A 19,495-nucleotide genomic window follows, 5' to 3' on the forward strand; every position below is an offset into this window, starting at 1 on the left:
TACAGAACAGACTTTTGAACTCTGTGGGAGAAGGTGAGGGTGGGATGTTTCAAAAGAACAGCATGTATACTATCTATGGTGAAACAGATCACCAGCCCAGGTAGGATGCATGAGACAAGTGCCCGGGCCTGGTGCACTGGGAAGACCCAGAGGAATCGGGTGGAGAGGGAGGTGGGAGGGGGGATCGGGATGGGGAATACATGTAACTCCATGGCTGATTCATGTCAATGTATGACAAAACCCACTGCAATGCTGTGAAATGGTTGGCCTCCAACTAATAAAAATAAATGAAAAAAATAAATAAATAAAACTGGAAAAGAATACTGAAAGCATTAAAAAAAAAAAACTTAACATTCAAAAAACAAAGATCATGGCATCCAGTCCCATCACTTCATGGCAAATAGACGGGAAACAGTGACAGACTATTTTCTTGGTCTCCAAAATCACTACAGATGGTGACTTCAGCCATGAAATTAAAAGACACTTACTCTTTGGAAGAAAAGCTATGACCAACCTAGACAGCATGTTAAAAAGCAGAGACATTACTTTGCCAACAAAGGTTTGTCTAGTCAAAGCTATTATTTTTCCAGGAGTCACATATGGATGTAAGAGTTGAACCATAAAGAAGGCTGAGTGCCGAAGAACTGATGCTTTTGAACTGTGGTGTTGGAGAAGATTCATGAGAGTCCCTTGGACTGCAAGGAGATCCAACTGGTCCATCCTAAAGGAAATCAGTCCTGAATATTCATTGGAAGGACTGATGTTGAAGCTGAAACTCCAACACTTTGGCCACCTGATGCAAAGAAATGACTCATTGGAAAAGACCCTGATGCTGGGAAAGATTGAAGGCGGGAGGAGAAGGGGACGACAGAGGATGAGATGGTTGGATGGCATCAGTGACTGAATGGACATGAGTTTGAGCAAGCTCTGGGAGTTGGTGATGGACAGGGAGGCCTAGCCTGCTGCAGTCCATGGGGTCGCAAAGAGTCGGACATGACTGAGCGACTGAACTGAACTGAACTGAGAGAGAAACACAGGCTACACAACTATACGTGGTTGAGGTTATAAGCTGGCAAGGCAACAAAGACTGAATGCAGCCCTCAGGTCTGCTCTGCTTGAATCCCAGTGTGTTATTAGTAGTTGTGGCTCACATAAAAATTTGAGATTTCACATTAAATCCATATTTCTAAATTTTCAACTTCTCTTAAAGACCTAGAAGGTGTAGAAGCACCAAGACACATGTTCCCAGGGCCACGAATGTGTAGGCTGCCTGACCCTGCGCTGTCCCATCTCCAGGTCCCAGAGTCCCAAACAGGCCTGCGAGTCTCCCAGGCAATCTGAGCAAAGCTGACCCTTCCCAGCATATGGACAGGCATCATTTCTGGTCAAGGAGATTTGGAGTATGCTTTTTTACTTCATTACCTGTATTTTCCAAAGCTGTCTTCAATAAACATATATCGTTTTGGTAATAAGAAAAAACATGTTATTTTTTTAATCTCCCAAATCACAACTACAATATCACTTCATCTAATGAGATCACAACAACTAAAGATAACAGATAATGACTATGGTTTAAAACTAATTGAACTAAGGGAGTAACGTAAGGTTACAATTACGGCAGTATTTCCCTTCCTTTGATACTAATTAAAACACCAGATTGGACAGACAATATTAGCACTTTACAAACTGGATCTTCCTCCAAGTGCATAGCTTCTATAGACATTCAATTCATAAAACCCTATTCTAAGGATTCGTTTCCGTATATTAAGTTTTTTTCACCAAAAAATGCAAACAGAAAAATCTCTGCTACCAGAAATCTATAGCCATAACCTCAGTTAAGTTAATGGCTAAGAAGTTAAATGATTCCCGATCTTTATTTTACATGGTGTTGTTTTCCTTGATCCATAAGAATAATGATTTTAAGGGGTTCTCTTCCTCAGAGAACTTTGAAAAGTCACCCCATCAAAGAGTAAATCATACTACCCTCACGGTAAAGAAAGAGTACAAGGACAGGTAGAAATGTCAACTTTCAGGTAACCGACAGCGGGGGGATGGGGGGAGGGGGCGCCTGTTAATTCAACATTTCCCTCTCACTGCCCTCCAAGTCACTCCCACATAACATCCAGAGGGATCTAGTCAAACAAAAGGGTCTCACCTGCTTAAAACTGACATCAGCATCTACCTCCTCTGACTCCGAGTAAAATCCAAGCCGGCACCTGTCTGCTCTATACCTCACCTGTCTCTCCAGTGCTCACCTCCCCCCGGGTGACTTAGGTCTCCAGGTAAACAGAGCCTCAAACACTAACCTATTCAGTACGCCAGCATGACTGCTGAGTGGCCACCATGCACTGGACCCTGTTCCAGGTCGTGAGGACAACCCTTCCTCTCTCGTGGAACCCACCCCCTATTCAACCCCTCTACCAAGTTCTCCTCCTCCTCAGTTTCTCTGATCATCTTTTTTTTCATTTCTTTTTTGTTTTGTTTTGAGAGCGCTTACATTTGTTTATAATTTGATTTATGTATCTATTTTCAGCCATGCTTGGTCTTCGTGGCTGAGAGGGCCTTTCTCTAGTTGCAAAGAGCAGGGGCTACTCTCCTGTTGCGGAGCACAGGCTCTAGGGCGTGGAGGCTTCAGTAGCTGGCACGTGGGCTCAGTAGCTGCGGCACACAGGCTTAGTTGCTCCATGGCGTGTGGGTCTTCCCAGATCAGGGATCAAACACATGTATCTTGCACTAACGGGAGGATTCTTCAAAATACTAAAACAGCAATTTTATTAACTATATCTCAAGGTATCTGAAAATATAAGCAGTACTACCTATAACAGACATTATCACTGACTGACTTTGTTTAACAATACTTTTTTGTAAGGGAAGAAGAGAGGAGGAGGGAATTTTCATCACTGAAGCCTGGTATACATACCAGGAATATACCACTAAATTGTTTGGTCAACTTTTCAAGGTTTCTCTAATTACTAGCTGTACAGTTTTTATATGTCAGTGATCAAAATGGGATATTCCAATTCTGTAAGAATGGAGCAGTTGACTTCCAAATGAGTCCAGAAACTGAAAGGCTACTTGCTTCTAAAATCTATTATCTTTAAGATTACAGGAGAAATGAATTGATTTTTATAAAACAGTGGATGCACAACAAATACTCTTGTTATAGATAGTGCACAGGAATGAGTACATGTGTGTGTTTATTCAATGGCTTATAAAACAACACACTACCCTTGATATAGGGTTTCCCTGGTGGCTCAGTGGTAAAGAATCTGCCTGCAATGCGGGAGATGTGGGTTCAACCCCTGGGTCAGGAAGATCCCCTGGAGAGGGAATGGCAACCTACTCCAATATTCTTGCCTGGAGAATTCCATGGACAGAGGAGCCTGGCAGGCTGCAGTCCATGGGATCGCAAAAAGTCTGACACAACTGAGCAATTAATGCTTTACTTTCACCCTTGTTAGAATAAAGCTGGTCAGAAAATTTGCCTCAGAGAGAGGTGAGTAGGCCTCTACACAAACACAACAAATGGCTCCAATGGCATCTTGTCCCCCAGCTTTTATCACAAGAATCAGTGTTCTCCTTAACCAGGCTGGTGAAAACATGGCAGAAAAGCCAGTTGGCTTTGCCCATTTCCTGCAGCTGTATCACCTCACCGGTCACCAAAGGGACTTGCAAGGATGAATAGAACCATCCCTGAAAAAGAAGCCAGTCAAAATGCTCCCCAAGGCACAGAGGATCCAAAGCTGGTCCTCCTGCATGAAGGAGAGGCTGTTTAATTTTAACCAAGAATAAAACAAAAATTCTGACCAACTGCTGTGACCTTGTAATTTTCACATTCAAATTCAGGTGAGTCTGAAACTATCACATCCCTCAGTTCAGCTCCTGGCTCCACCACTGGATGAGGAATGAAGGGGTCTCAGGACCACTCCCACCCGGCTGGGTGGAGCCCTGGCCCACACAATGCTGAGAAGGGTTTTGGTGACCAGCCCAACAGTGAGCCTGCCTCGCTCAGCAGCACAAACTCAGGCCAGAGAGCTGAAGCCAAAACGATTTCACCAACCCTCTCTCTGGGAGACAAGCTGGCAAGGTAAGCTGCCAATCATTAATCCTACTAGAAAAAGAGAGCGATGGCAAATTCAAACAGATTCAGTTCAGTTCAGTCACTCAGTTGTGTCTGACTCTTTGCGACCCCACGGACTACAGCACGCCAGGCCTCCCTGTCCATCACCCACTCCCAGAGTTTACTCAAACTCATGTCCATTCAGTCAGTGATACCATCCAACCATCTCATCCTCTGTCGTCTCCTTCTCCTCCTGCCTTCAATCTTTCCCAGCATCAGGGTCTTTCCCAAGGACTGAGTTCTTCGCATCAGGTGGCCAAAGTATCAAACAGATTAGCTTACTGGAAATTCACCTTGTTAGCAGGCTAGTCATTAGCAAGGAAACATCAATGATCTTCTACCATCACACTTTAGAAGGGTTTTTAAAAAAAAAAAAACAAAAAAACAATCTCCCAGTGGATGGGTGACATCTCTACAGTAAGGCCTTTGTATTCCTGAACTTCCACCAGACACTTCAATTCTCCAACCAGGCTGAGGTGGAAATGTTTGTACAGGTTCCCAGCTGCCTCCCTAAGCTGACTTCTGTCCCTAAGCCCACTTGTCTTGCATTTCCAAGGCAAGTCCACACCAAGTAAACTGCCTTTTCCAACTGTGCTCTGTGACTCTGATCCTGTTTTTCATATGGGGGTGTTTTAGGAAAACTACTACAGAGTAAAGGGTAGCATAGTGCTTTCAGAGGTGAATGCTAGACAGGACAGGAGGCTTATTTGTGAGCTAAGTTGAGACTAACTCCTCACTGAGAGGGCTTTGAATCTGTGTGCCACCTACTTTATAAATGAATACATGCCAAGAAACTGCTAGGTTAGTCTCAAACAGAAATCAGGAATGCAAAAAGTACCCCAATACCCGTACAACATTTGCAGGCAAGAGGCAGTCCAGCACTGTGGAGTTTGGGCTCTAGAGTGACCATTCTGCAGAGTCACTTGCTGGCTCCTGTGATTTAACAGAGGGTATTTTGGTTCTCAAGTCACATTCATCTAAAAAACTGAGAATTTGTAAAATTTAAGCAAGTTTATGCTTATAAAATGCTATAAACGGACTTGATAAGTTTTAGCTATTATTCTTCCAGGTGTATGAATTTCCAGCTTCCAGATCACATCATCAACATGTTCACAATAACAACCCACTCTTCTTCCTAAAGATAAAACAATTCCCTAGGTTGGTCACTTAATAAGTCATTCCTCAAAAAAAGGAAGGGGGAGGGAAACGGAACTCTTATACAACATGCTGAGTGTAAATTGCTACAGCCTTTCTAAATGACTAACTGAAAGGATGTATCAAAAACCCTTAAACCATAATATGTACTTTGATCTTACAATCACACCTCTAGAAATTTATCCTAAAGGGAAAAAAAAATTCTCAAAGGTATATATAGAGATGCATGGAGGACAGTTATTGCAGAGATGATGATAATAGCAGTGGGAGAAAAATAATGTTTAATAAAAACAAATTGGTTGGGGACTTTCCCTGGTGGTCCAGAGGTAAAAAATCCACCTTCCAATTCAGAGGATGCGGGTTCAATCCCTAGTCAGGGAACCAAGATCCCACATGCCTTGGGCAACGGAGGCTGTATTCCACAACGAAGACCCGATGCAGCCAAATAAATAAATAAATAAATCATAGATTCACAAAATGGAATATTATTCAGTCAACATTACAACTGACTACATAGAGAAGAAATGATTCATAATGAGATGTTAAGAAGCACAGGTTAGGAAACAACCATATGTATACCAGGATCCCATATTTGCTAACCAAAATTTCATATACTGACAAATAGCACAGAGAAAAAACTGTTTGGAGAAATGTATTCAGGTAGTGGACCTCTAAGTATTTTATGGTTTTCTACTCTTTACTTTCCTATATTTCAATTGTTCTACCACAAACATGTAATTCTTTAAAATACAAGGGATCATCTAAAGTGATTAACAGATTCTTTCTGAAATAGTACAATTAAGCTGAGAGGCATGACAGGCTTATTTTTACTTAGAAAAAAATCTGCCTAGAACCTGATGTTTTATTAGTTACTTTAATGTTTAATTATTACTGTAATTTTAAAATTATACATATTCAGTGCCAGGAAATTAGCAAGAGACTTCTTTTTAAGCAAAGGATTTCTACTTACTACCATAAAGTACATTAGTACAAAAACTGAACAGACTAGCTAGAGTTTCATACATTTTTATATATCTCAATATTTTATCATCATAACTAACATATATTAAATAATGCGTCTCAAGAACTTAAGTGAGAATTTAGAAGTATTAAATTTTTAAAATAATTTCCTTTTTTGAATTTGATTTTTAAAATTTTGGCCGAGCTGGGTCTTCTGTGCTGCTCTCTTTAGTTGCGTCAGTGGGCGCAACCAGGGCGGCCCTGGTGGCTCCAGAGGTGAAGGGTGAGGGTGAGGGCTAAAACACAGCGCAGCCCAGCACTGCACAACTATAGTTGTGGTGCGCGGGCTTCTCTCTGTGAGGCTTCTCTTCCTGCGGAGCACAGGCTCCAGGACATGTGGGCTCAGCCGCTGCGTCACACTGGGCTTAGCTGTGCCGTGCGTGGCATGTGGAATCTTCCCGGACCAGGGATTGAACCCACGTCCACTGCATTGACAGGTGGATTCTTAACCACTGGACCACCACAGAAGTCCTAGAAGTATTACATTTTACTACAACAATTCCCATTTTCAGCTGAGAAAACTGAGGCACTGAGAGGTTAGGTGACCAGATCAAAGTCACAGACCATGCTGTGTGGTGCCTAGTTGCTCCGTCCTGTCTGACTCTTCACGACCCCATGGACTGTCGCCCTCCAGGCTCCTCTGTTCATGGGGATTTTCCAGGCAAGAATACTGGAGTGGGTTGCCATGCCCTCCTCCAGAGGATCTTCCTGACCCAGGGATCAAACCCAGATCTCCCACATTGCAGGCAGATTCTTTACCATCTGAGCCACAAGGGAAGCCCAAGAACATTGGAGTGGGTAGCCGATCCCTTTTCCAGAGGATCTTCCCCACCCAGGAACCCAACTGGGGTCTCCTGCATTGCAGGCAGATTGTTTACCAGCTGAGCTACTAGGGAAGCCCCAAGTCACAGACTATGTATGGTCAAACCCAATATTCTCTAGAGGTTGCACTCTTAACTATCCATACCCTCAACTACACAGCAGAAGCTGTTATTTATGGGGCCTATGCTGGGCTCTAACAGAAAGGAGTGAAGATCATATATTAGGAGTATGAACAATAAAATTGGAAAATTACCAATTTTCTTTCTTTTGGGAAAATCCAATTTTTATTACATTATATTGGTCTTATCATAGGTTATAAAATGGCATTCTGATGTACTGATAGCAAATAATTTACCATTATGCTGTGACTTAAATTTACATTTTGAGTCTAAGCAAACATTTTGCTAGGAGCCTTCTTTTCAGCTTATCCTCTTGAGTTATGCTTGGGAAAGGTTCTCTCCTTTCAGAACCAAACTTACAGAAATGACTGGGGTGTGGTACTTATGGCTCCCAGTTTATATAAAGTGACTATGAAATGATAAGATTAACTTTACAAGTAAAAGTTTAAAGGTGTGGGCTCACTGTGATGTAATTCACTCAAATATTTCATAGAGTTCCTCCAGGCACTACTCTAGGAGGTACAGTGATCTCTGCCCTTCTGAGATATATTATTACAGGTGCCTTACATATCTGAAGGTCATGGTTTTTTACTAGACGTCCAAGGTATGAAAGTTACTCTGTCATTTGAAAAACATGCCATCCTCTTCAGGACACGGTCTGGGGACACACAGTGATAAGGAACCACAATGCCAGTGGTTCTCCAATGCTACTGTGTAAGAAAACTTCCTGGAGAAGTTGGATATCAGATCCCAGGAGTCTGTATTTTTACCAAGAACTTCACGTTATGTTGATGTAAGTGATCTGAGGTCTAGACATTGAGAAACCTGCCAGTAAGTGGAACCATTCAGAAGAGAAAGATCACTCACAAGAGAAGAGCCCTATGGCAGTGGGATGTGAACTGAGGAATATAAACCCGACTGACCTGTAATTAATTACCTGTAATTCACAAGCCCACATTAAAAAGCTGAGTAAGAGTAGATGAATTTAACGGCACCTCCTCCTTAACCCCCTTTATGGAGATTTGAGTTTGCCTCAATCTAGTTATTTTGAGAAAACATGAACTTAAGCAGAGCTTTATTTCCGATAAGAGGGATAAGCATTAAGACAAAGGAAACTGCTAGTCAATTGCAAAAAAAAAAAAAAAAAGCTAAGAGAGACAAACATTTCACGGAACTAACTTGCTACCACTCATTTTATGCCCTATTTCACAATGCTTAGTATCTGAACAATCCACAGGGTTCCAAAGTACATCAAAAATGTGTTCATTTCCTCTCTTACTCAGGCAGAATAATAATAGACTTTTGTGAAGGTACCATGTGCCTCAGAAATTTCAATAGATACATTCTTAAATAAAGAAAATAGCCTTCAAAAACAATTCTATCAGAAATTCACCCTACTGGAGCTACTTATAGAAGTCTTAAATAGCTTTTGGACCATCACTAAATTAGTGTCCTTCATTTCCGAATTTGGATTACCTAAAGTTTTTGGCTTCTTTACAACTGTCCTACAGAAAGGACTCAATATTGAAAAATGTTTTTCTTCTTTTGTTATAAGCAAACAATCATAAAAATAACATAAATGTTTCAGGTGAACTATTAAAAATTTAAAAACAAAACACAGCATTTTGTTCTCCATGATAAGTAGAAATCATAACTTTGGATGGGTACTAAGCTTCTGCACCTTAAGTCATATAAAAATAAAGGTATCCCAAGAAATATACTCCTATTTCAGACGGTAAGTGTAGCACTACATAAACCAGCCGGCCTGCTGGCTCCATGTCCCAATTCCTACCCTCAGATCCTGTCCACTACATAAACACTGAGCCTGGTCTTCATCCATTCAAAGGGATTAGTAAAAACTGCCTCTCCGATGACAGAATTGAGATTTTCCAGATGTATTTTTGGCACGGTACTTGTTTTTTATTATCTACACTTTTTATTGCACTTGCTTTTATTATTTGGACGTCCCGACCACGTAAACATTAAGAGCAGGATGCCAGCAGATAAAGCACAAAGAAACCTATTAGGAGTCGCATCTATTTAAATTTTCTGGCTGGTGCTGCCTCCAGAATAGCACTGAGGATGGCAAAGTTCTAAAGGAAACTTTCATATTAAGAGGCTGGCAAAAAAATCTCCAGAGCCTCTAACTCAACGCAGAAGCCCCTAACTGTTTTCTTCAAAAGCAAAACCTTTAGTATGCATCACAACAAAAGATGCCCACAGGAAATGTAATCTACGAAGGTGCTTCCTAATCCAAAAGGCAAACAAGAAGTAAGAGGGAAAGGCGCAACCCCATTCCTCGTCGGTTTCCTCTTCCTGGGGATTCTGACTGCATTTTCCTCGGTCAAGCCAGACAGAGCCTGGCAACTGTGCCTCCGGTCCACACCGTAAAACCGTGTCAGTGCGTAAAGAAGGGGAAAGGGAAGCGGCCGATGCCGGGGACGCGCTCCCCCCTTGAAAGGAAGAGCCGCTTTCTGTGAAATACCACCGGAGTCAAGTCAGTCCCAGCAGGAGGACGCGGGGCCAAAACGGCATTGACTGCCCTTCACTGACAGGGTTGGTTTTTTTTTTTTTTTCCTTGCGGGCGGAGGAGAGAAAAGAAGGGATGAGCCGGGGAGGAGAGGCCGGGCATTCCGGATCCCCGGCAGGCTGGCGGAGGAGGCGAGGCTCGGCCCGCCCGCCCCACTCGGGCGACCGCGGGCAGCGAGGTCAGCCCTGCAAGGGACCCCACCGCCCGCGTGCCCCTAGAGAAAGGACGGGACCTCCCCCACGCTCGGCCGGCCACGGCGACCAATGCCCATTCAACCCCCCGAAGCCCGTCCCGCGGCCGCCGCCCACCCCCCAGCCTCGGTCCGCCGCGGAGCCCCGGCCTCCCGGCGCGTGCCAGCCGGCCGCCACCACCCACCACCCACCCAGCCACCCCCGGCGGCCCGGGAGGATGGGAAGGACGAGACACACGGGCGTCTCCAGGGCGCGCGGCTCAGGGTGAAGGGCGCTGGGAGGGACGCGCACACTGGCCCCGGGGTCGGAAGGGGATGGACGGGCGTCCCGGGCGGCCATCGCGCCCACCCTCGCCCCCGCCGCCTGCCCGGTGCAAGGAAAGCCGACGCGGTCCAGCTCTCTCCTCACCTCATCTCCAGGCGGGTCCACGCTGCCGCCTCAGGGGGACAAAAAAAATCAGTGCAGCTCAGTCGCCGCGGGAAGGGGACGCAGGAGCCGCAGCCCCGCACACCATCCCCGCCCGCCTCTCGGGGCGTCCCGGAGTCCGCCCGGGATTCTCCCTCGCGAGCCGCCGTACTACCGAGCAACCAAGCTGCGCGCCCTCCCGTCTCCACCTCAGCTCTTTGCCTCCCTTCGCTCCCCTCCCTCTGTCCCTCGCTCCCGCCTATCTCCTCATCTCCCCGGGGACCTGCCTCCCCCGCGCCCTCTCCGCCCCTTCGTCTCCGCCCACGGGGGGTGGGTGGGGACAATGAAAAAACAACCAATCGAAAGAAAGGGTTCACACCTCCTCCCGCCCCCCTCCTTCTAGCCCCGCCCACCGCGGGGGAAACGCAACTGAAAAAAAAAAAAATCTGGAGGAGGACGGAGTGACAGCCGGATCGACAAATCAGCAAGCTCAGAGGGGGCGGGGCCTGGCCGCCCTAACCCCCCCTCCCCCGCCGTCCCGCCCCCTTTCCCGAAGCAGGCCTCTGGCGTAGGGTTTCCCGACGGGCATAGAAGCGTCTGTGTCGGGCTTCAGAACGTTTTGTTCCACGGTCTCGGTGCCATTTGGCCGTTGCTGTGCGAGGCGAGGTACAAGTTAGGCGTCTTCAACTAACTAACGGCAGGTGTCACAGGAGAGAACAATGTAGAGGCACAAGGAGGGCGGGGCACAGTCCCAGGAAGGTGATGGGGATACGGTTGGAATGAGGAAGGGTGTGGTCTTGAACAAATTTACATAAAGCTGAACCCGTCGGCCTCTAGGACTTCGCGCATTGATTGGTAGCCACAGGCGCGTCGCCGTGGAGCATGCCGGGAGATGTAGTTCCGCGTTCGGTTGCTATGGCCGTCTCCGCGCATTGATTGGAAGCCCCAGGCGCGTCGCCGTGGAGCATGCCGGGAGATGTAGTTCCGCGTTCGGTTGCTATGGCCGTCTCCGCGCATTGATTGGAAGCCCCAGGCGCGTCGCCTTGGAGCATGCCGGGAGATGTAGTTCCGCGTTCGGTTGCTGTGGCGGTCTCTAGAGTGCGAGACTGACGAGCGACCTGACCAATGGGAACAGGCCCTGGCGCTTAGGGGGCGGGTCCTCTACTGAGGGGCTCGAAGGTGGCGGAGGTGAAACTGCAGGCCGTTGGAGCCGCTCCGAGGCAGGTGAGCGCAAAGAGACGCGCTACGAGTCTTGGGAAACCGGGCTTTGGGCGGAAGCTCGGGAGACGCCCAGAGGGACCGTCCAGCCCTGGGGCGCAGGGTGGTTCCCGTAGTACCCCAACCTTATTAACACTTCTCGGGCTCAGGCCTAGCTGGCTTAGCTGAGGCCGCTGAGGGGCGGGAGATACTTGATTTGCCTGACGATTTCCTGGTCTTTACTGGTTTTGATGGTGGATGTTATTTCAGCTTGCATCTTCCTCCACTTTCATGGAAGCAAAAGTCTGGAAGTTTCCTTCCACCGAGACTCCCAGGTTGGATTTTACCCACTCCCGCGTCTTTTTGTTTCTATACATGAGTTTCTTTTTCTTTCTGCCTTACTGCTTCTATACGACTGCTTTCTCCTCCGTCACTCCCACCCCCGCCCCCTCGCCGGGGACAATTACCTAAAGCAGGGGCATTCGGGTTTGTGTAACTCTAGGGCCAGATTTGCCCTCCAGATTAAGCTAAAGGGAGGAATACTCTGGAGCAACGCGTGAGAACCACCTAGAACCGTTTTGAAGTGCAGACGGTGATGCTGAGGGTGTGGGCGGGTCCTGAGAATCTCCGTTTCTGACAAGCCCTCAGGTGCTGCCAGTCCAGGTTACAGGCACCAAGGTTTTGCATATTTAATGGAAGCCACTTAAAAAAAAAAAAATGAAGAGAAATATGTGAAATTAATGCTAGAGTTTTATTTAAAGTATATCTAAAATATCATATCAGAACGTAATCAAATGTTTAAAAATCGAGATTTTGTACATTCATTTTCTTCACATTTGAAGAAACCTGATGGACATCTTATGCTAACAGTACATCTCAGTTCTGACTAGGCACAGTTCACGGGCTTCAGGATGATACAACCCACTGCAGAAATTAAAAGGTATTAAATCTTGGGTTGCCTCTGACAAAACCCCTTACTGCTCTGTGAGATGGATTTTGGAAGTACTTTACCAGATCCCCACTCAATTTACAGAAATAATAGTGCAAACAGCCAGCATTTATTCAACACTTCCTTTGTGCCAGGTATTGTACTTGAGTGCTTTACATGTATTATTTAAGCCTTACTGTTACTCTCCTGTTTTACAGGTGTGGAATTTAAGGCCCAGATGGTTAAAATTACCTAGTATATGTAGGTCATACTCTGAATAAGTGGAAAAGCCAGGATTCAGAGTAGGGTCACTTAGGACTTCTAAATCCATCAATCACCGTAGTGTATAATTATTACATTTTTTCACTAATTTCAATTCATTGATGCCTCTGCTCTAGTTTACAGCTAATCCTGAGACATTCAGATGTCAAACAGAGGGTTCACCATAGAAGGCACAGTTCCCTCAGTTGTAGTGAAATATTTGGATAGTCTTACAACTCTCTGTGGTGTCCATTCAATATCAAAGTTCTAAATTGAAGAAGAGTGTTCCAAACCTCAAGGAGATATATAGGCTTTACCCTGTACTATACTGTACTGTACTGTACCCAGGACTATACCCTGGACAGTGTGTCTTGGTTCATCTGTGTACCACCTTGAAGGAGGAAAGTGGGAAGGCTTGGGAATTCTTAAAACGTTTCACCTTGCAATCACAATGTTTTGGGGTTTGTTTTTGGTGAAATCTTTTATTCATTGATAAAAGTGAATCTTTTCTTGCTCATGCAAACTTCACATAGAATAGTTCAAATACAACTTTAGTATTTTTGCAAAATAATTCTTTTTATCAGTTCAGTTCAATCGCTCAGTCATGTCTGACTCTTTGCGACCCCATGAATCGCAGCACACCAGGCCTCCCTGTCCATCACCAACTCCCAGAGCTTACTCAAACCCATGTCCATCAAGTTGGTGATGCCATCCAACTATCTTATGCTCTGTCGTCCCCTTCTCCTCCTGCCCCCAATCCCTCCCAGCATCAGGGCTTTTTCCAATGAGTCAACTCTTCACATGAGGTGGCCAAAGTACTAAAGCTTCAGCATCAGCCCTTCCAGTGAACACCCAGGACTGATCTCCTTTAGGGTCGACTGGTTGGATCTCCTTGCAGTCCAAGACTCTCAAGAGTCTTCTCCAACACCATAGTTCGAAAGCATCAATTTTTCGGCACTCAGCTTTCTTCACAGTCCAACTCTCACATCCATACATGACTACTGGAAAAACCATAGCTTTGACTAGACAGACCTTTGTTGGCAAAGTAATGTCTCTGCTTTTTAATATGCTGTCTAGGTTGGTCATAACTTTCCTCCCAAGGAGTAAGCGTCTTTTAATTTCATGGCTGCAATCATCATCTGCAGTGATTTTGGAGCCCAAAAAAATAAAGTCAGCCACTGTTTCCACTGTCTCCCCATCTATTTCCCATGAGGTGATGAGACCAGATGCCATGATCTTAGTTTTCTGAATGTTGAGCTTTAAGCCAACTTTTTCACTCTGCTCTTTCACTTTCATCAAGAGGCTTTTTAGTTCCTCTTCACTCTCTGCCATAAGGGTGGTGTCATCTGCATATCTGAGGTTATTGATATTTCTCCCGGCAACCTTGATTCCAGCTTGTGCTTCTTCCAGCCCAGCGTTTCTCATGATGTACTCTGCATATAAGTTAAATAAGCAGGGTGACAATATACAGCCTTGACGTACTCCTTTTCCTGTTTGGAACCAGTCTGCTGTTCCATGTCCAGTTCTAACTGTTGCTTCCTGACCTGCATTCAGGTTTCTCAAGAGGCAGGTCAGGTGGTCTGGTATTCCCATCTCTTTCAGAATTTTCCGCAGTTGATTGTGATCCACACAGTCGAAGGCTTTGGCGTAGTCAATAAAGCAGAAATAGATGTTTTTCTGGAATTCTCTTGCTTTTTCAGTGATCCAGCAGATGTTGGCAATTTGATCTCTGGTTCCTCTGTCTTTTCTAAAACCAGCTTGAACATCTGGAAGTTCTCGGTTCACGTATTGCTGAAGCCTGGCTTGAAGAATTTTGAGCATTTCTTTACTAGCGTGTGAGATGAGTGCAGTTGTGCGGTAGTTTGAGCATTCTTTGGGATTGCCTTTCTTTGGGATTGGAATGAAAACGGACCTTTTCCAGTCCTGTGGCCACTGCTGAGTTTTCCAAATTTGCTGGCATATTGAGTGCAGCACTTTCACAGCATCATCTTTCAGGATTTGAAATAGCTCAATTGAAATTCCATCACCTCCACTAGCTTTGTTCATAGTGATGCCTTCTAAGGCCCACTTGACTTCACATTCCAGGATGTCTGGCTCTAGGGGAGTGATCACACCATTGTGATTATCTGGATTGTGAAGATCTTTTTTGTACAGTTTTTTCTGTGTATTCTTGCCATTTCTTCTTGATATCTTCTGCTTCTGTTAGGTCTTTTTATACATTGTAGTAAAGATGACATCTTGTGAAATTATTTTCCCTTGATGGTGAATTTATTAGTAAATATTTAATCAAAAGTACAGTTCCTACTTTGCATCTGAAGTAAGTAATGATTAAAGACCCTATAGTGATTTAGAGAATTAAGTGTTGACAGACTGCAATTATATTGGTGTATGGAGAAGATGATCCCTTAAGTCAGTTGGAAAGGAGGGAGAATGTAGTAAAAATGTAGGGAGGATCCCTCAGTTTATCTTCCTCATCCCTTGCCTTGTCCCAGTATCACATGATCAAGCCAGCAGGAAGGGAAGACTGCCATTCATGACACCATTGGCTGCACTGTTCCCCAGTAGTACAACATGGGAAAATAGGACGCTAACTCAGAAATATAAATGAAGGTTAAGTTTCTGTTGTTCTGAATCTTACTGTATCAAATGGCCCTACAGCAAATAGAAACTGGAGCAATGACTTCTAATCTGTGATTAATGACCATCCCACTTCCCCAAACCACCCACTACCCACCCTCCAGCAGTACTGGCAAGGGGGTCCACTAATAAGAATTCTTAAGTGGAAAAAAAAAAAAGAATTCTTAAGTGAAAAGGTATTTTGTAAATCAACAAATAACAAAAGTTAAGCTCTCTTGGAGGGAGGAGAATTAATCAAAAATTCTTTTGATATTCAGAAGAGGTCGTTGTTGGAAGCCACTTGTTGCATGGATAGGCAACAGTTTGACATAGCTAATTAAATGTCTCTTGTCTTGCTTCCACATAAAGCCTTTACCAAAAAATTATTTTCCTTTCCTAATTCTTCACCTAGCTTTAGATCTCAACTTATGTGAGATGTAAAGAGGACGCCCCACTTGTATAAAAATTCAATCAAGTATGTCTTGATAATGTCCATATAAATCTAGACTCTCATAATCAGAAGAGACTTTGATATGGTAATCTCATTCCCATCCCCCTCAACTGATGCTTGAATCTCCCTTATGATGCTGCTGTAAATGTGTATCCAGCCTCTGATTTAAATCCATCTACTAATAGGGACCATGTCACTTCATGCATTTTCCTAAGTCATAGCTCAGTTGGTAAAGAATCTGGCTGCAATTCAGGAGACCCGGGTTCGATTCCTGGATTGGGAAGATCGCCTGAAGAAGGAAATGACAACCCACTCCAGTATTCTTGCCTGGAGAATCCCATGGACAGAGAAGCCTGGCAGGCTATAGTCCATGGGGTCACAATGAGTCAGACACGACTTAGTGACTAAACCACCACCACCAAAATGTGAAAGTAAAAAGTTCTTAGGATATGTGCTACTAGCTAGAAATGCTTTGCAGAGTTTAGCTAGGTGTAAGCCACTGTCACAGTGTTTCCCATGCCCATCTTGTAACAGGCACAGGAGAGAAGTACAGTGTATAACGCCAGTGTACTCCTTGTTTATGTCAAGTGTCCTTAGAATTTATAGATTTCTGGAGACTATCTCCAGCACAATGTAGAGACGTCCCTCCCTCTTTAAGAAGCAGAGCTGGCCTGTCCAGTTAGGACTACCAGTCTCCTCTGCAGCCTGCAAAGTATATGGTATTTGAACCAGACCTCCAGCTAGTTACTTTGATTATACTGACCATAATAGGTTTTATGGGTACATGGTTTAACATTCTTCTTTATCTGATATGTGGATATGTATGAAAAGTCTCACAGGTGGGTAAGAACATGGTTAAAACTTAAGCACCTCTTCAATATAACTGAAGATTTACCCCTAGTAATCCGCTAGCTTTGTAATACTATCCACTCAGCCGAGCAAGATGATGAGCCTCATTTCAGAGCTGACTTCATCTGTTTTTTTTTTTTTTTTTTCAGTAGCCCAGCTGCTTGACAGTTTGTCTGCTTTCTTTAAAACAAAAATGAGGGTGGGTGAAGCATAATACTTCACCATATTATGAAGTTTGTGTTGGGAATAATGAAAGTTTGAGCGCATAAGAAGAGTCTGGACTTTGAAGTTGTCCGCAGGGAGAGAAGGAAGCTGTTGCCCAGGCCTCAGGCTTCACAGTTTGGGCCTGTAATTGTGCTTACATCCAAGAGAAGCACTTAAGCCAGGAGATTGTAAAGGAGAAGGAAGCCTAGAGGAGGGAATTATGAGAGATTCTGAGATATCCTCGAGGGCTGAAGTTGGCACAACAGAACCTTGTTTGCGGGCAGGAAAAGTGAGTCTAGTTTTATGACTGTTGAATTTGAGGTTGAGCTGATACTCAGAACACTTTTGGTTTGAACGTATAGAGAAGGATTGATCTGTAGAGGTTTTACTTACAATTATTAATAGATGAGCTCCTTGGGGGAGTAAGTATAGCAGGGGAAGAGCAAGTGAGGTTCATGTTGTTATAACTAAGAGGAAACCATTTGAAATGTCTTCCCATTGATTTTTTTTTAGAAATCCTTTAAGAGATTAGTACTTTCATTAAGAGATTAATCTTTAAGAGATTAATACTTTCTTGGTATTATTTATGGTAAGTGTTTAATTTATGCAAAGTCCTTATTCTGCTTTCATACCAAAAATTATTTAAAACAGGTGTCTTAATTTTTGTTTCTCCAGATTTATAATAGATTTAATATGTTGATATTATAAAAACTTAAAGTATTATGAACATAATCTTCAATTTGAGGCCTTATGTTAAATATATTTAAAGTTGGATGTACCTGAAGAATTTAAAACTTTATGCTTTTTACAGGGCTTTTTAGGGCTCTTTACATCAACCTATATTTTTTAAACAGGTTTATTTTCAATTAAAAGTTTTATGTAGCACTTTTCTGATAAAGGCAAGGTTATAGTAGAATATATAATTTTGAGGTTAATGACATTCATTTTTGGAAATAGCATGATAAATAGTATATATTTCATTTATATTTTTATTTTATGAAGTGTTCAGTTATTTTATTTCCTGTGTGCAAATATCTTTATGTTCAATAAAAATTTTATTAAATAATGGATTAAGTGTTCCATTTAATCTGGACCACTGCCTAAGAAATTAAGTGGGTTTTGAATACCATTCATTGTACCATTTTCTCTGTGTTAAGAACTCAGTATTCCTTTTTGGGCTTGCAAAACAAATAATATTTCCTCAATTTTCTTCTGGTCACTTTTATAAAAATACTTCTTTTTCTTCACCTTGTAACTTTGAGGAGTGGTTTTTGTTCCCACATGGTTCCTTATTAAACCAACAACTAAACATTACTTTTTTCTACCAGCCAGGCTGATTGTAACCTAATTTGGAGGAACTATTTAGATGATCTGACCAAAACTATGGGCATTACTATGTATATAATAGTCATCTTAAGGGACACTACGGTACATACAAACAGCTTCCAGGATCTTTGAAATTGGGGTGCATACAGTATGAGATTCATGTGACTACTGATCTGAGAGACATGCTATATGTTTTCAGACGCCGTGGACAGCGAAGATGGTTGGCTTCCAGAGTTACAAAGGGAGATGTTTTGAAATCAAGGTGTTGATGTGTAATGATTTCATTCCTCAAAAAGGCAATTCTAGTAGCTCCAGATTGAGTAGAAGCAGAGTTTTATTTATTCAATAATAATGGATATTGATTCTTCGAAGCTGGGAAAACCCACTAGTTGAGTGAATAAAGCAAGGTTTTGTCAGTATGTAATGAAATCTAGAAGCATGGAACAGATGGAGTAGATTGCGTGTCACTGGGAGGTGATTTCAGAGAGGGAGTATAACTTGAGCTTTGTTTACTTTGCAGAATCTGTAGAGTAAGTACAGCACAGTCTCAGAGAGCAAGCAGGGCCTGGAGCCTGGAGACAGCAGTGGCCATATGGTATGAAGTCACACTGGGCTTCCCAGGTGGCACAGCGGTAAAGAATCTGCCTGCCAATGCAGGAGACACAGACCCTGGGTCAGGAAGATCCCCTTGAGAATGAAGTGGCAACCCACTCCCGTATTCTTGCCTAGAGAATCCCGTGGACAGAAGAGCCTGGCAGACTACAGTCATGGGGTCACAAAGAGTCAGATACGACTGAGCATACACGCACACATACTGCCTAGAGCAGACAGGGGATGTGTTTGAAGAATGAAGAAGTAAGGTAAACTAGGGACAGTGGGTATGCATTTTAGATGGCCTGACAGCTGAGAAGGAGAAGTTAGATTTCTGTCAAAGGTTAGGTTCTTCCCCTCACCCCTACCACCCTGACAAACTTATTGATGTGTACACACACACACACACACACACACCTTCCTTAACCAGAAGGCTAGAGACACATAAATTCTCTGTGTCTGGAATGTGTACTCATTTCTGTTAGTTCCAGCATTTGATTACCACCTTCTGGAAAGTAGCAACCATTACTGAACTACTCAGTAAAAACCCTCTATAAAGATTCTTTAGATCCATTAAGATCAGCTTGCAGGGCCAGCTTCATAAGAACAAGACCTCTGCAGTCACACTGGACCTCACAGTCAGACGGCACACATGCTTGGTTTGATGCTTGGCTGTTACCGTCTTGAAATTTTAGTTTCTGAACAAGGTT

The 19,495-nt window shown here is 43.7% G+C and overlaps 2 protein-coding genes across 13 annotated transcripts in view; one reads left to right on the top strand and one right to left on the bottom strand.

The window, feature by feature from the left end:
• The window catches only part of ITSN1 (intersectin 1), a 251,838-nt gene extending 241,207 nt beyond the window's left edge, over positions 1 to 10,631 (bottom strand). For 4 of the 8 annotated variants that reach the window (XM_043448750.1, XM_043448748.1, XM_043448755.1 and 1 more), the window contains exon 1: positions 10,366 to 10,631. The gene's annotated coding sequence lies outside the window, so the exon portion shown is untranslated. The remainder of the gene's footprint in view (positions 1 to 10,365) is intronic. The other 4 variants (XM_043448749.1, XM_043448746.1, XM_043448751.1 and 1 more) reach the window with 4 other exon arrangements.
• Positions 10,632 to 11,458: 827 nt separating this feature from the next.
• The window catches only part of CRYZL1 (crystallin zeta like 1), a 33,410-nt gene continuing 25,373 nt past the window's right edge, over positions 11,459 to 19,495 (top strand). For 2 of the 5 annotated variants that reach the window (XM_043448787.1, XM_043448789.1), the window contains exon 1: positions 11,874 to 11,894. The gene's annotated coding sequence lies outside the window, so the exon portion shown is untranslated. Of the gene's footprint in view, positions 11,587 to 11,872; positions 11,895 to 19,495 lie in introns of those variants that run through there. The other 3 variants (XM_043448788.1, XM_043448790.1, XM_043448786.1) reach the window with 3 other exon arrangements.

This window comes from Cervus canadensis, chromosome 27, assembly GCF_019320065.1.
Source record: "Cervus canadensis isolate Bull #8, Minnesota chromosome 27, ASM1932006v1, whole genome shotgun sequence".
NCBI classification, from domain to species: domain Eukaryota; kingdom Metazoa; phylum Chordata; class Mammalia; order Artiodactyla; family Cervidae; genus Cervus; species Cervus canadensis.